Raw genomic sequence first — 12,201 nt, 5'->3', positions numbered from 1 at the left:
TTGGAGATAGGCAGACAGAGAAGAGCAGTACATGATAACAACCTTACCATTTTACTAAATATTTTAAACTGAGAAACTTAAATTGAGACTGATGTGGACTATGCAGAGTGGTGAGAATTGGGTTTGCTGGGAGTCAGAACTGTGGCGATATTAGGACATTGCAGTATTCTGAAGAGTTCCTTGAGAGCACACAACATACAGCAGAGATGTGTGGAGCAGTGGTAAACAACAGTAGCGTCGGACTCCTTCATGTTAGAAAATGTCTCTCTCCACTGACTCGCCAAGTCCCTCCCAATTCCGCAGGCCTCACTATGCTCCACCAATCCTCTGCTCTTCTTCTGTGTGTATATATGCGCACACATGCCTCTGGCTGTCAACCTGACCGGAGCTGATTATCTCATGACCTTGCCCAATCTCTTTTTCCTATCTCCTTTCCATCCCCCAGTCACCATGCACCTTTCTGTGCCACACCACCCCCCCCCCACTCTCACTACCCCCACCCTCTTCACCTATTCTCCCGACCATCCCACAGCCTCCCCCTGCTGCAGCCTGAACATCATCTGCGTGCTCACCACAGTACCCACCAATGGCTATCCGTCTGGCCTATGCCCCCAATCTCACCATAAGGACCCCTACCCCATCATATTACTTGGGTGTAGACCTTTCCTTCCCCCTTCCCCAGTAAAACTCCTCTGCTGTCCAAACCCTTCACATTCGCCCTCAAAAATGTCTGGTTTTGGCCTTGGCCAGCCCCCAACACCGCCCAATACGATTTCTAAATCATCCAGAACTCTGCAGCCAACATCATAGCAGGAAAATCAGACTACCCCTAAACATATCTGAATATCAAACTTTCCCCACTATAATCAACTGGGCACAATTGATGAAATAATACAATATCATCACTTGCAAAACAAATTGTGGCAAAATATAATGATCTCTGCATTTTGATATAATGCCCGAACACATCAAATATTTCCTTCAGAGTTTACTCTGAAGTGCAGTGTATATGTAGGCAAATGCATCATTCAATTTGCATCAGCAATTTAATTTGGAAGATTGTTGGCTGTAATACATCTGTCTGAGTTTGTTTTAAGATCTCCTCTGAAGGATAGCACCTCTGACAATGCAGCGCTCCTCCAGCAATACAGTTTACTGTTATCTTAGACCATAATTTTAAAGTCACAGCATGAGGCTTAAACCCACAATCTCCCGACTCACAGGTAAGTGTACAACCAACTGAGCCAGATAGACACACAGAATGGTTAAACAGCTTTCATATGGCCTCCAGTACCAAGTAGAATAAGAGTCCTATAATTGTCAGCCATTCCTTGTTATTATTTTGCATATATTACAATTTATGGAAGAATTAACACTTTTGGTGCAATTAATGCAACTCCACTAAAAATTAAATCCTAATAATAATGCTTGCAATTGATATTACGCTATTCATATTGGAAGGACGTCTCTCTTTACAGGATTGACTATAAAGTGCACTGACTGTGCTACTTGCCCCAGATTCTCTTTGGAAAATATTTCTATTACATACCAATCTTCCCAATGACAGACTAATAATACCAGGGGATTATTATGTTGGGTAAGAATAAAAATAAATAAACCTAGTTTGGCATTTCAAAATAAGGTTGCCAGTTCAGCAGAAATAAAGATGAAAAATGAAAACAAAATTTGCCTAACAGATAACAGAACACTAGTACCAGAGGCCATTAAGCCCGTTAATTTTATTTTTTGGTTATTAAATGCAATTAGTTTTAAAGGAATCAATTTTGGAGGACACTTTTTCAAATAAAATGCATACATCTTTTAACGTAAATATTACATGTATCTTGTGATGGATTCTTTTATCTAGCTCATCTCACACAACTCCAACTGGAGTAATAGATGATGCTAAACCCATGTGAGATTTGTCACTGTCCCATGTGCTAACCTGGAATGCGGTCAGGCTGCAGGGTGAGAATGCACAGCTGCAGACTGCCCAGTCTCTCATGTAAAACATGGCGCCCCCTGGCAGGGGCAGCTAGAATGCCGTGTTGGTTGAAGAATTTGGCTTATTATTAATGATACGATCACAATATTAACACTATGTTCATTCACTTTACTACTCTGGATCAATAATTCAGATTATAAAAACTGAAAAAATATAGAAAAAAGTTTAAAAGAAAGTACACAAGTGTAACATTTTCAACAGTAGTTTAGAAGAATCAAATATTTAACCAAAGAAACACTGTGTTTTATTATTTATTAATTCTTACAGTTTTTTAGGATCTTACCCTCAATAGCTTTATGTCCTGTTCACCATTGTTTTTTGGGGGAAATCAAATCTACATTTTGCATTTTCAAAATTTCTACATTTTCCCCAGTTCAAGACTTTACACAATAATCTACACTTTGAAATTTGATATGGCCATGGATAAATGCCTTTCTGGTATTACTTTTTTCTAACTTTCGTTGTGAAAGGCTGATAATCTGCCCTCGTCCTAATTCAGTGTATTGTTGAAACAGTCCAGGATGGATAAGGTGATCTGCCCCATTCTGTTCTCATGCCACATTAGTACACATTGCTACAATTAAATAACAGGGTCCAAATTGCAGTGTTTTCCAATAGAATATCTTAAGGAATTGTTTAGAAGTCTTTGACTCATGGAAACTCTGAACACTTTTGGCTACTGTAAGGAGATACCAGTAGCCTGTTTTGAATTTCTTATTGAGGAAGTTTGTTTGCTGCATTTTAGAACCCAATTTTTAAACAAGGGACATGAATGTAATAAATGGAAGCTTTCGTTTGCAAAACACTGAACAAGTTTTTTTTCTCTTCTAATATGAGAGGATTCAATGCTTTTTCACAACTTGCCCTTTTGGGACTGATTATATTTTATTTCGGACCACTGTGACCTCGGTAAAGATTAACACAAACACAGCAGTTCTTGGTTTGTGTAATTGATTGCGTTCTTTAAAAAAAGTCAGAGAAATCCTACAAACTGCTTGCACATGCCCTTTGGTGGTTGCAGTATCTTCTCTCCACTGGGTGACATCTGTTCAGGGGACTTGGTTACCAAATTAAGCAGAATGATAAATATTACAAAAAAGGTCAATCTAGCTTGAAGTACATTACCATCTTTCACAAAAAATCCTACACCTGTCATGCTCTTAGATGAGGTGCTAATATGCTAATGAAGTCCTTAGAGGGTTAATCACTGCAGTCCATCAGCTTCGGGCTGGCTCCTCCTATTTCTGGCAGCAGCAAGCAGACTGTCACATTCCTCATTTCTATCAGTGAGTTTTAAATTGACCAGACAAACAAGCAGAACCAACGAGCTAGAAAAGGTCACACCTGGCGTGTGGTCGGCCTGCTCCCTGTGTCCAACGCCCCACCCACAATTCTCCAGGTTTATGCCACTCTGTCTACTTCTCTTTTGTGTTTCCTTCCTTCCCCAGCTGTTCCATTCAGAAACCCAGGCTCAGCAATCTGCCCTCCTGAAACTACTTATTAAGCCAAGCTGGCTCGAAAGACGGGCTCAGCACGTGCCACTTCTTATCTCTCCAGTTTCAAAATCCAATTGCGTGGTGCTTAAAATACAAAACGTAAATGGACTTAACTCCCAGTGGTTCCCCTGAAGCAATCCAAACAAAAGCATGAGTGACAAAGACATTCTCCAATATGGCAGGTGTTAATGTCAGATTCAGCCCCGGGCACACAGGCAAAAGTATTAGCTTTCAGTTAAAGCTCAGACATGCAGAAAAAGGGAAGTACCATTAGTATAGCAGTATTGTTATTGCTACTACCTAGTCAGGTGTTAATTCCCAGCACCACTCGTTTCAAAGCACATCATTTTTAATTAGTAGCTGTGATAAGGTAGCAGTGAAGCTAGCTTTGCTCGCAACATAAAGGACAAGTTTATTAGTAAAGCATAATCAACAAACTGGCGTGATGCACTTATTGTACCCAATATAGTGGGAGCCTTACCTTTAACAATTACTGTAATCAGACCTTTAAATATTTAAATCTGAAGAGAGAGGGAGAGACACACAAAATACAAAATGAATTGAATACAAACAAAGCAGTTCTAACCAAATACACTAGGATTGAAATACAAATGTCAATTTTAAAATAAAAAAGGATGCAAGCCTAATGGGAATGTTTTATTCAAAATACTCCCAGATTGCTTAGAGGAAATGACTAGGTTTTTCTTTTTTTCCCTGTCATAAATGACAAAATCTTTACTTGCCCTCCCTTAGGTCAGTCTGATGATGACACAATGGGAGGGAAGCTTGGACATATATCCAAACTGACTTTGTAGGAAATAGTGGGGAGTGTAACTTCAAATAGACTTGAGTGTAGAACTAGAACAACAGGACACCATGCCATTGTCTGGGGTAGCAAAGAACCTCACATTCAGCTTGCCTTCTCATACCTCCAGGTTCGTTCTTAGGCACGTTTGAAGTGTTATTTTGGAAGCAGGAGGTGCATCAGTGGTATCACTGGACCTGACTGGCAGGGAGGGAAGATCTGATCTATACAAAACCATGACAAAAAGTTTAGGAGTTATATAATTTTTTTCTTATAATTTGGGAGAGTACTTTGAATAAAACTCAACTATGCACCATCCCTGACCCTGTATTTATAATCACATATTCAACACATAAGTTAGATTTAAATGATGCAATTCAACATTGAAAGGAAATTATCTAACTTTTTTTAAAAACTGAGAATTAAATTAATAATATTAAATCCTAATAAAGTTTTACCTTAGTCATGTATGCCTTTTCAAGTACACAATTAAAGTTAAATATTTAAAAAGAACACAAAATTAATAATGGATAATGTATTGTAAACGATCAACTAGTGATCACTTTTTGTCACATAAGGTTAATTCAGGGAAGAAAAACATTGTATAACTGAAGTGTAAATGTACTGCTTGTACAAACCACAAATGGAGAGGAATGATTGACTCCCAAGTCACATACAGCTAGTGGAAAAGTCTTCTTCATAACACTGCCATTTTCCCTATTGTAGGTTTCCTTAAAGGGCAAGATTAAAACCTAATTGGCAGTAGTCTGTAAAATGTTACTATAATATGTTGTATCCATAACAATTACAGCAGTATTCAGAAAGGGAGAGGGAAAGGAGGTGACACCTGCTTCAAACACAGTCATCATACATGAAGGTACATGCATACATACACATTTTAAAGCATTTACTGAACTCAGAAGATGAAAATTGCTTCAAATTGCTCGCTTTACCACATTCTACAGACAGGGATGTTTGTTCCACTCTAAAACAAGACATTTTCCACTGCAATTAAAAACGGTCACATTGACAGAATATGAAAACAACATAAATGTAACTTGCAGGTAAACAATTACATGGGGGGGGGGGGTGGGAATGGGGTTGTCCTGAAAAGAAAGTGATAATTAATAATACTTGTCAGTTGAAAGCCATCTTCCCCCTTGAGAATAGCAGTGAACACTGCTGTGTAATTTCAACACACTCTTTTCTGAACGACTTTGAATAGGGCCTTTGTAACGCCAGAGTACGACAATTTCTACTGCGTACTGTTAAATCATCAAAACAGTGACAATTAGACATTTTAATCAACAACAGAGATTATTATATTCTTCTCTTCCTTTTCAATACTATGTGAAAAAAAATTCTGAATCATCTCTTCCACACAAAATACAGTACATCACAACACCAGTGAATATGAAACCAGATTGGCTTTGTTTTACCATAGCTGCTGCTTTCTCATATGCATTATGTATGAACCACATATAACTACAAAAACAAAACCTCAGCAATCTCATTGCTGTCTTGGTTAAGATGTAATTAAGTAATGAACCACAATGTTCAATGGAGCAATGAAAGTTTAACCCTTGAGCAGCTCTGTAGGCACTGAGCCACTTATGGCCGCTTGTGCTCGAGAATGATCTACATTTGGACCATTACAATCTACATTACATCTACTTTGCTGATCAATTTATTTTACATTCAATTAAAGTACCTGGAGATTTGTTAAAAAAGAAATTTGAATGCAATAATTTCTACATCCTCATGATTACGAAAAATCTCTTTTAACAAAAAGCCTCCAACTCTTTTTTTTTTGGGGGGGGGGTGAGGAGGAGAGAGGGGAACAGTGCTGGGAGGCTATTTGACTGCTCATAGGAGAAGAGAGGGGGCAAAAAGAGGAGACTCACAAGCAATGTGATAGTTCCCATGATAGTCCATACAAAGTTACCCCATCTTAGCCAACCAAGGTAGTGCTGGGGCATGAGAATGGATTTCAGTATCCATTAGTGAGGTTTCCATCTGTACACTCTTCTGAAAATATGCATACAGATGTCAGGTTAAGAACTCAGCTGTGATGGTCCTCCTTGGTTGAATAGCCTGCCAGCATGTACTGTCTGGCTCAAGTTTCTGAAGCTTGCTGGTACCTGTAGAATTCTAGCATGAACGTCAGTAAGTTACAGAAAACTGAAGGCATTTAAAAAAACAATTGTAGCCTTTGTGGTACACCTCTCGAGCTTGAGGTAATATTCAAATATTTCAAGGTGTTATATAAATGCAATATGGAATGGTATAAATGCTCTCCAAGTACTTTAAAGAAAGCAAGATGAAATATCTCATCTCGAAAATAATATTTTATGGCTTTGTGGAGTATCAATAACAAATGGAAATTCTTTAACCAGGGGAGCTAAATGGAGCACCATGAATCAACAACAACTTGCATTTATATAGTGCTCTTCATGGAGGATAATGTCTTGGAGCACTTTAACTGGGGTACTGAGTCAAAGGCACTTTACAGTGAACAATATGACAGTAATTAAATCAGCTCCTCCACAAGACAAACACCACAGGTTGTGCATAACATGACAATTTTGAATCTGAAGTCTTTTTAGGTCATCTATTTATGGATGTTGAGTCTTTTGTACACTGGATAACGCAATGTCAGTAAAGAACATAATTGAAAATGACACCAATCTTTTTATTGCCTTAGCAACCTCAGAAACTAAATCTCCAGTATAGACTCAAAAAGCACAATCTCCTATTAACTGACTGCACTATGGAACTGTTTTTTTAAAAAAACACCATATTCCACGTTGACTGTCTTACCGTAACTGCCCTACATTTCAAAATCTAAAGCCCATGGCTACCTGGACTTTCTGTGAAAAATTAACAGTAAAGTTTCTTACCTTTCTCTACTCTACCTGATTCAAAGCTCAATAAAACATTGGTAAATGAGCGTAATGAGGTCCATTATGTTTATTCACGACAATGCACTCACTATGCAATGAACAAAAGGCCTAACAGCCATAAATAGATGACCTGAAAAGACTTCAGACTCAATACGTAAAACAGCTGCTATATTTGAAACTAGTTTCATTCAGATCATTTAATTTTTCTACATATTGCAGCTTTGAAAATGACAGAAATTTGTCCCATTCGATATTATTATTAAATAAACCTCCAAAGAACCACTTCTACTTTACCAATTGCTGATTGCTACCCTGTGTTGGAGGGCAGCTCTGCATTACAAATGTAAAGGTGCTGTTGTTTCAGTGCCCATGGATCGAAAACCTAATTTGCAGCTGAAGTTCCATCTGAGAGTTTGGACAATAACTGGAAGTGCATCAGGCTGATCTATGGGAACTCCATTCTGAGTACTAATACATTAGAGTAATAAACATGTGGGGACTCTGCTGTACTTGTGGTAATGAACTTGATTCACTATTGTCAATCTAGGCAACTCCAGATGCAAATATTGTATTTTTTTTACTCTAATGCTAATCAATATTGTAATTATCTGAAATAAAGACTCCCTGTTACTGTACTGAAGCTACTTCTACGGTTCTATGGTTCTTTTTACCAACTGCTAATGCTCCATGAAACCAGAGCAACACACCACTCTGCCAACTATGCGAATAAGCTTGACAATGATTCATAAACCAAATCATTCTTCTGTTACAGCAGATTGAAGGCATATAAGCAGCAGATTATCAACACATTTCACTGTTCATCAATAGTTCAGTCCTCCAATTAAAGGCACTATGTCAGCTGCTGGGGAAGAAATAGGTTCCTGGTAGCAATTTAGTCCAGCATCACCATAAATGCACATTACATGAATGTTTTCTCTTGTAAAATTTATCAGAGACATTTTGGAAAAGCTTCAAAGTGGTTATTCTCATTAAATAGATTTGATATTGCACTTTTGAAACTCTACAGAAAACTCTTCTTATATTAGCAAAGGATAATTCACATTTTTATCTCCTTCATCATCAAATGTTGTCCTCTGAAATGCTATTTCTTTTCTCATACTACTTTTCTGTCCTCCTCACTTTCTCTTGAAAATGTTAAACTTTTTTTTAAACTTCTACTGGAGTATGCTCTGCAAGGCATTGCTGTGCAATTGGCTGTGTATGAATCTTGAAAGTGCGTGCTGGTAGCTATTTGTGCATCATAGCTGAAACCCATCATGTCCAGCACGCAGACTTTGCATAGCAATCTGGTGCAGGAACCCAAAGAGTACTCAGCAGATATGAATTTCGAGTCAAGAATTCAATACGACCACTACCAATGCTACTACCAGGCTTGCCCTTTCTCCTCTTTTTGTAAGGCGATTCTGGGTGTCATTAAAGCTATTCAGTTGTCCTCTTGCAGTAATGGAATACATAGCTCCTATGTTTCTGAAGCTGTAATGAAAGTGCAATAGAAGTGAGACAGTTTTTTTCCCGCTCTGTTCCTCTTCCTGTTCCTAAGAGAATGATTATGCGATTAATGCTGGCTATCTTTGGTTCTGCCAGTGTCAGTAAGCTTATCTGCAAAGCCTGCTGCTATGGACGACCAATACAAGCATGCAACTCTTATCTACTTACAAAGCCACAAATGCACACTGACATTAGCAAACAGTGCGCTACAATGACGCATGGCTGATCGTATTAGTCAACGTTTTATACTTCAATCCAAATTTCTAAATGGGTTGCAGTGAATTTAATTTATTTTCTTTATTTTATGGCTTTAATGTAGAGTGTTTATTAACAAATATGTGAAGCTGAACAAGAGCAAATAATTGAATAACACGCAGAACTTTATTTAAGCCTCAAAGCTGAAGAATTAAGTGTCTCATTACAAAAGGGGCTGACTAGTTATGCATTTTCTTTGCTTGACAACTGAACGTTTACAAATGTTTCTACACTGGCATCCAAACAGCTTCATTTTATCAATGCTTATAATGCATCCTCATTGGAACAAAGTCTTGAGAACCAAAATATTTTACATGATACAATATAGTGGGGGTAATCACAATAATTGCTTCATAACATACAGTAAAGAAGCATATTGGAAGGTATCCCTAGTTTTATAGGCCAGATAGTGTAATAATGCATTAGACTTTCTTCCCTGGATTTCCTGAATATATAATGCTATTAGAGTGAACAGTTTATTAATTGCTGTTTAATTAATAAAGATTTACTTCTCCAATTAGATGTTAGTAACTGTCCAAACGTCACTTGTTGTCAGAAAGTATGATTTTCTTTTGGACATACTATTGCTACGAGGGATACCCCAAAAGTAATGCCTCCTATTTTCTCACAATTCTTTAATTGTTACTTTACAAAACTTAACATAGACCCAAAAGAAACGGTTTTTAAATACACCAGTGCAGATATTTTCCCACAAAATCACCATCACGATCTGCACACTTCGCCAATGTGAAATCAATGCCGTTATAGTAAAATAATGTGCCAATGGCCTTTCTGGTTTCCTGTGAGACACGGCTAACATTTGTGGAACACACCGTGCACAAACTTTAGAGTAACCAAGGTTACCAATAATCATGTCTACGGCACAATGACCGATACCGAGACTCTCACTCAACTCCTGCTGAGTGATGCGTCGATCTTTGTGGATCAGTTCATCACCTTTCTGGGTATTCTCTTCATTAACAACTGTTGCCGCCCGCCCACTGGGAGACCCATCTTGAAGTTCAGTTTCTCCACTTTTCACATGATTTATCCAGCAGTTTACAGTACTCGCATCAACACATAACTGTCCATACACTTTCATCGAGCAATGGTGAATCTCAATCGGTGATATCCCCTGAGTAAATTCAATTACTGTTGTCTGCTTAACACGAGTATCAATGCTAGGTGCCATTTTGGACTGCTTTCACATACCTCCATCTGGTTAGAAGTAAACAAAACTTTCACAGCAGGGGCGGGATATATCAAAGTATCTTGTGTATGTTTTTCATTACTAGATCACTTACCAATCTTCTCAAAATAAATAAGAGACATTACTTTTGGGGTGTCCCTCACATTACTAAAACTGCACAATTGGCAATTAAATACTAATGCAAATACAGTGAACTCCTGATAATTTGACCCTTGTTTAACTTGCCGCTATGGTTTAAGTCATCAAGCTATCAATATCCCAGCTGCATTTATTTATTTTATTATTTATACAGATGCTCTAACTGGCCACTCTGGATAACTCGTCACTAAATCATTTACCCTTGGAGTGATGAGCTGGGCCAATAGAAAAGTACAGCTGCACCTTTTACGCTACAAAGACCCTCGCAAGCTACAAACCCAGCATAAATGTAGTTTCTGGCCCACGGCTCTCTCCCGCTGTTTAACTGACGTCACTGTGCACGGAGCAGCTCCGGAATCACATGTGCAGTGTGGTGCAAGTAGCAAATGGGCTACGCTTGGGAGGCCCTGCTGTTTTGTGTGTCTCTATGTGAGTGTGCTATGTCTCTTCTATATGTGTGTATGTTTATGAGTGTCTGTGTGAATCTCTGTCTGTGTATGTCGCTTTATGTCTATACGCGTGCTTGTGTGTGGTCTCTTTCCCTGAGAATATGTCTCACTGTGTCTGTATGTCTATCTATATGTCTGTGTGTCTCTCTGTGTCTCTGAGTGTGTGTGTATGTGAGTGTGTGTCTCTCTCTCTGAGTCTGAGTGTGCGCGTGTCTCTCTCTGTCTGTGAGTGTGTGTGTCTGTGAATGTGTGTGCGTCTCTTTGTGTCTGTGAATATGTATCTCTCTCTCTGTGTCTGTGAGTGTGTGTCTCTGTCTGTGAGTGCGTGTGTCTCTCTCTGTGCATCTCTCTCTGGGTGTCTGGGTCTGTGTGTGGTGATTTGCAGGAGGTGGTGAGCTCCTGAAGACTCGCTGGCGTCCCCATTACCCCCCATAAAATTGGACCATCCAGTTTATGTTAAAGAAGTAATCAATATATAGTTTTTGTAACAATCTAATATTATTTCCTTGTTTAGTTTTCATCAACAAAGTTAAAAAATGCAGTAGTAAAATATACCTCAATAGCAGCAACACCAATCAGCTCTGCAATTTTCCCCGCAAAATTTACCAAAGCCCTCCGCAATTTCCTGCAAGGGTTTGCAAAAAAAATGCTCGCACTTTTCTATTGGTCCAGGTGATGAGTTACCAGGAATTTACTGTGCAAAGGTATCAGAAAGCTTCAGAAAACATTTCTCTGACTAGTGTGGTTTCTGTGTCTTGTAAATTCCTTCCCCCTTCCATTGGTGGTCTCAATGGGTTTCAGAAATCCAATCAATACTCTGGCTGCAGTATTAATCTTTTTTAACCAGCTAATTACAAAATGTATTTAAATCTCTAAGTTTCAAAGTTCAAGCTTTTTAAAAGCTTGTAGCACCACTGCGTCTTTAACTGCTTTTTTTAAAAAAATTAACTGATGTTCAGCACCGCAACTCATTTAAGAAACAGCTTTATGCTGTCAAGTGAAGATGGTAGGGTGAGTAGTCTGGAAGAATGAGATAAATGGGTCACAAGAGTTTCTTCATGCAAACCTCTCTTGTTGTTTGTGGAGCTTGGGGTGAGAGCTCTTCTTAGCCCCAATTAAGAGGGTCAGTCAGAGCAGAAAATGTAACCCTGGTATCCTGTTCTGAATGCTCTATGCTGGAACTAAATGTTATCACTTCCCAGGAATATTTTGTCTTAACAAAGCACAAGTAAATTTCAGCCTGAATGCAAAGATACTTAATGAATAGGAACAAAGACACGTTAAAGTCAACAAGCTAATCTAAGGATTCTACTCGTCACTTTGAAACATTTATAATATGAAGGCATATACCCTGCAGAAAGATCATGAATTTTGAAGAGCACTTGCATGATATTTTGGAAGGAAGTCAAAAGTTTAAAGCAGTCAATTGAA

General features: G+C 38.4%; 1 protein-coding gene across 1 annotated transcript in view; it reads right to left on the bottom strand.

The window, feature by feature from the left end:
* Positions 1 to 12,201, bottom strand: part of ralgapa2 (Ral GTPase activating protein catalytic subunit alpha 2) — a 193,705-nt gene that overhangs the window by 15,363 nt on the left and 166,141 nt on the right. The window lies entirely within an intron of this gene.

The sequence above is a fragment of the Callorhinchus milii genome, unplaced genomic scaffold, assembly GCF_018977255.1.
Source record: "Callorhinchus milii isolate IMCB2004 unplaced genomic scaffold, IMCB_Cmil_1.0 Scaffold3, whole genome shotgun sequence".
In the NCBI taxonomy this organism is placed as follows: Eukaryota; Metazoa; Chordata; class Chondrichthyes; order Chimaeriformes; family Callorhinchidae; genus Callorhinchus; species Callorhinchus milii.
The sequence above is the reverse complement of the archived record's forward strand: the minus strand, read 5'-3'. Positions and strand labels throughout refer to the sequence as shown.